Source organism: Salmo trutta, chromosome 20 (assembly GCF_901001165.1).
Source record: "Salmo trutta chromosome 20, fSalTru1.1, whole genome shotgun sequence".
NCBI lineage: Eukaryota > Metazoa > Chordata > Actinopteri > Salmoniformes > Salmonidae > Salmo > Salmo trutta.
The window spans coordinates 2984944-2990943 of NC_042976.1; positions in this window are offsets into that span (position 1 = coordinate 2984944).

Consider the following 6000-nt stretch of genomic DNA (forward strand, 5'->3'; position numbering starts at 1 on the left):
TCAGAGGTTGTTAACTAGTTTAGAATTATTACATTTTTGGGAGGGGGGGTCGTCGTCCACAGAGTATATATATACTGTAAATGTTGTCCATATTTCACAACTAAGTTAGCTAGTTAACAGAGGCCCCGGTTTAAAACGTACTTCAGGACTCCCGTTTGAGCGGAATTTCTAGTCGATTTAACGTGACCGATATTCCCTATTCCATTATAATTTAATCTTGAGGCCGTCCATTGTAAATAAGAATTTGCTGTTAAACTGATTTGCCAAGTTAAAGAAGGTTAAAACACCTTGACGGTATTTCCCCAGATAGCTAACAAGTATTGACAACCAGCTTCATGTTGAAACCACTTGGCTACTTACCGGCTGGCAACCGGCTATTTATAAACTCCGGTCACCGTGCAATTAAAAGTGCTGATACACCCGGCGACGTGATACTTGAGCAACTGGCTAATTTATTGCTAAGCTTACGTTACCGGTATTAATCAACTCTCTGGTTACACTGACTGTTAATTAACTTGACTTAGCTAGCTACCATGTTGGTTAAAACTGTGAACGAGAATTTCTAACCTTTCATCAAGCTAGATATTATGCCGCGTTCATGTCCCGTCGGAAACTCGAGGCCACCGAGTTAAAATGAACGTGTTATTTGCGTAGAGCTTACTATTGGTTGATTCTGATACAGCCCAAATGCTGCATACACGTCATGTTGGAAACTCCGGGCCTCCGAGTTAAAATGAACATGTTATTTGCGTAACGCCAGCATGGTGTGTGCAACGCCAGGGTTGTGGGTTCGATTCCCACGGAGGGCCAGTACAAAAAAAATAAAAAATGCATGAAATGAATGTATGTATTCACTATTGTAAGTCCCTCTGGATAAGAGCGTCTGCTAAATGACTAAAATGTAAATGTAAAATGTAAAGCTTACTATTGGTTGATACTTCCCATGTTGGAAACGCAGGTATCATCCGACTAAAACGAGTAAGCAAGTCTGAAATTTCAGACTTTCCCAGACTTGAAGTCGTAAGTCCTGACATGATCTGTGTTCAAGTCCAGGTCTTCCTGTGGTCTTCTATCGATAGGGTTGGCTAAGCTTCCAGAATTCTAAGCTAGCTAGTTACCTTGAAGGTTTCTCAGATTATCGATGTTGTAACTTGTCACTATGAGCTTAAAAGCGCGGTGTGCCGCTGCTAAATTAATATAGTGGAAACACTGAAATCAATCAATCAGTATAAAACCCCTCTGGTTCCTCAAGACCCTCTGGTCCCTCTGGTTCCTCAAGACCCTCTGATCCCTCTGGTTCCTCAAGACCCGCTGGTTCCTCTGATTCCTCAAGACCCTCTGGTTCCTCTGGTTCCTCAAGACCCACTGATCCCTCTGGTTCCTCAAGACCCATTGGTTCCTCAAGACCCTCTGGTTCCTCTGGTTCCTCAAGACCTGCTGGTTCCTCTGGTTCCTCAAGACCCTCTGGTCCCGCTGGTTCCTCAAGACCCTCTGGTTCCTCTGTTTCCTCAAGACCCTCTGGTTCCTCTGGTTCCTCAAGACCCTCTGGTCCCTCTGGTTCCTCTGGTTCCTCAAGACCCACTGATCCCTCTGGTTCCTCAAGACCCACTGATCCCTCTGGTTCCTCAAGACCCTCTGATCCCTCTGGTTCCACAAGATCCTCTGGTTCCTCAAGACCCACTGATCCCTCTGGTTCCTCAAGACCCTCTGGTTCCTAAAGACCCTCTGGTTGCTCTGGTTCCTCAAGACCCTCTGATCCCTCTGGTTCCTCAAGACCCTCTGATCCCTCTGGTTCCTCAAGACCCTCTGATCCCTCTAGTTCCTTTCTCTCTGTAGGATTTATTCTCCTCCGTCCTGAACGTTATGACTCCAGAGGACGAGCGTGTCCTGGTTGAGACGGAGGACGAGCTGAGCAGGAAGGGAGAGTTTGAACGAGTGCTCCCCTCCCACTGCTCCTCACGATACCTGCGCTTCTTCAAACACCCACGCTACCTCAACATCCTGCTCGACCAGTGGGAGACCAAGTACGGACAGAACAGGAGAGAAGGTACGTCTGACTGTCTGTCTGGACACGTCTCAACTGGCACCTATTTCCCTTTATAATGCAGTTATTTTGACCAGGGCTCATAGGTAGTGACTATAGAGGGAATGGGGTGACCAGGTGACCAGGGCTCATAGGTAGTGACTATAGAGGGAATGGGGTGTCCAGGGCTCATAGGTAGTGACTATAGAGGGAATGGGGTGACCAGGGCTCATAGGTGGTGACTATAGAGGGAATGGGGTGACCAGGTGACCAGGGCTCATAGGTAGTGACTATAGAGGGAATGGGGTGACCAGGGCTCATAGGTAGTGACTATAGAGGGAATGGGGGGACCAGGGCTCATAGGTAGTGACTACAGAGGGAATGGGGTGACCAGGTGACCAGGTCTCATAGGTAGTGACTATAGAGGGAATGGGGTGACCAGGTGACCAGGGCTCATAGGTAGTGACTATAGAGGGAATGGGGTGACCAGGGCTCATAGGTAGTGACTATAGAGGGAATGGGGGGACCAGGGCTCATAGGTAGTGACTATAGAGGGAATGGGGGGACCAGGGCTCATAGGTAGTGACTATAGAGGGAATGGGGTGACCAGGTGACCAGGGCTCATAGGTAGTGACTATAGAGGGAATGGGGTGACCAGGTGGCCAGGGCTCATAGGTAGTGACTATAGAGGGAATGGGGTGACCAGGTGACCAGGGCTCATAGGTAGTGACTATAGAGGGAATGGGGTGACCAGGGCTCATAGGTAGTGACTATAGAGGGAATGGGGGGACCAGGTGAGCAGGGCTCATAGGTAGTGACTATAGAGTGAATGGGGTGACCAGGGCATCGAACTGCCCCCGCGATATGCAACTTTTTAGGGAAGTTAGAAACCAATACACACAGGCAGTTAGAAACGCGAAGGCTAGCTTTTTCAAACAGAAATTTGCTTCGTGCAACTCCAACTCTAAAAAGTTCTGGGACATTGTAAAGTCCATGGAGAATAAGAACACCTCCTCCCAACTGCCCACTGCACTGAGGATAGGAAACTCTGTCACCACCGATAAGCCCACTATAATTGAGAATTTCAATAAGCATTTTTCTACGGCTGGCCATGCTTTCCACCTAACTACCCCTACTGCATTCAACAGCACTGCACCCCCCACAGCTACTCGCCCAAGCCTCCCCCATTTCTCCTTCTCCCAAATCCATTCAGCTGATGTTCTGAAAGAGCTGCAAAATCTGGACCCCTACAAATCAGCTGGGCTTGACAATCTGGACCCTTTCTTTCTAAAATTATCTGCCAAAATTATTGCAACCCCTATTACTAGCCTGTTCAACCTCTCTTTCGTGTCGTCTGAGATTCCCATAGATTGGAAAGCAGCTGCTGTCATCCCCCTCTTCAAAGGAGGTGACACTCTTGACTCAAATTGCTACAGACCTATATCCATCCTACCCTGCCTTTCTAAGGTCTTCGAAAGCCAAGTCAACAAACAGATTACCGACTATTTTGAATCCCACCGCACCCTCTCCGCTATGCAATCTGGTTTCAGAGCTGGTCATGGGTGCACCTCAGCCACGCTCAAGGTCCTAAACGACATCGTAACCGCCATCGATAAGAAACATTACTGTGCTGCCGTATTCATTGACCTGGCCAAAGCTTTTGACTCTGTTAATCACCACATCCTCATCGGCAGACTTAGTAGCCTTGGTTTCTCAAACGATTGCGTCGCCTGGTTCACCAACTACTTCTCTGACAGAGTTCAGTGTGTCAAATCGGAGGGCCTACTGTCTGGACCTCTGGCAGTCTCTATGGGGGTACCACAGGGTTCAATTCTTGGGCCAACTCTTTTCTCTGTATACATAAATGATGTCGCTCTTGCTGCTGGTGAATCTCTGATCCACCTCTACGCAGACGACACCATTCTGTATACTTCTGGCCCTTCTTTGGACACTGTGTTAACAACCCTCCAGACGAGCTTCAATGCCATTCAACTCTCCTTCCGTGGTCTCCAACTGCTCCTAAACACAAGTAAAACTAAATGCATGCTCTTCAACCGATCGCTGCCTGCACCTGCCCGCCCATCCAGCATAACTTCTCTGGACGGTTCTAACTTAGAATTTGTGGACAACTACAAATACCTAGGTGTCTGGTTAGACTGTAAACTCTCCTTCCAGACTCACATCAATCATCTCCAATCCAAAGTGAAATCTAGAATTGGCTTCCTATTTCGCAACAAAGCATCCTTCACTCATGCTGCCAAACATACCCTCGTGAAACTGACCATCCTACCAATCCTCGACTTCGGCGATGTCATTTACAAAATAGCCTCGTATACCCTACTCAACAAGCTGGATGCAGTCTATCACAGTGCCATCCGTTTTGTCACCAAAGCCCCATATACAACCCACCACTGCGACCTGTATGCTCTCGTTGGCTGGCCTTCACTTCATAATCGTCGCCAAACACATTGGCTCCAGGTCATCTACAAGACCCTGCTAGGTAAAGTCCCCCCTTATCTCCGCTCACTGGTCACCATAGCAGCACCCATCTGTAGCACGCGCTCCAGCAGGTATATCTCTCTGGTCACCCCTGGTCTCTCCTTCCAGTTCTCTGCTGCCAACGACTGGAACGAACTACAAAAATCTCTAAAACTGGAAACACTTATCTCCCTCACTAGCTTTAAGCACCAGCTGTCAGAGCAGCTCACAGATCTCTGCACCTGTACATAGCCCATCTTTAATTGAGCCCAAACTACTACCTTTTCCCCTACTGTATTTATTTATTTAATTTATTTTGCTCCTTTGCACCATATTATTTATATTTTAACTTTTAACTTTCTTCAAACTACAAATCTACCATTCCAGTGTTTTTCTTGCCATACTTTATTTACTTTGCCACCATGGCATTTTTTTGCCTTTACCTCCATTATCTCACATCATTTGCTCACATTGTATATAGTCTTATTTTTTTCTACTGCATCATTGATTGTATGTTGTTTTACTCCATGTGTAACTCTGTGTTTTTGTATGTTGTCGAACTGCTTTGCTTTATCTTGGTCAGGTCGCAATTGTAAATGAGAACTTGTTCTCAACTTGCCTACCTGGTTAAATAAAGGTGAAATAAATAAATAAATAAATAAAAAGGGCTCATAGGTAGTGACTATAGAGGGAATGGGGGGACCAGGTGACCAGGTCTCATAGGTAGTGACTATAGAGGGAATGGGGTGACCAGGGCTCATAGGTAGTGACTATAGAGGGAATGGGGGGACCAGGTGACCAGGTCTCATAGGTAGTGACTATAGAGGGAATGGGGGGACCAGGGTTCATAGGTAGTGACTATAGAGGGAATGGGGTGACCAGGGCTCATAGGTAGTGACTATAGAGGGAATGGGGGGACCAGGGCTCATAGGTAGTGACTATAGAGGGAATGGGGTGACCAGGTGACCAGGGCTCATAGGTAGTGACTATAGAGGGAATGGGGGGACCAGGGCTCATAGGTAGTGACTATAGAGGGAATGGGGTGACCAGGTGACCAGGGCTCATAGGTAGTGACTATAGAGGGAATGGGGTGACCAGGGTTCATAGGTAGTGACTATAGAGGGAATGGGGGGACCAGGGCTCATCTGTAGTGACTATAGAGGGAATGGGGTGACCAGGTGACCAGGGCTCATAGGTAGTGACTATAGAGGAAATGGGGTGACCAGGTGACCAGGGTTCATAGGTAGTGACTATAGAGGGAATGGGGGGACCAGGGCTCATAGATAGTGACTATAGAGGGAATGGGGGGACCAGGTGACCAGGGCTCATAGGTAGTGACTATAGAGGGAATGGGGGGACCAGGTGACCAGGGCTCATAGGTAGTGACTATAGAGTGAATGGGGTGACCAGGTGACCAGGGTTCATAGGTAGTGACTATAGAGGGAATGGGGGGACCAGTCTGGTAGTGACTATAGAGGGAATGGGGGGACCAGTCTTGT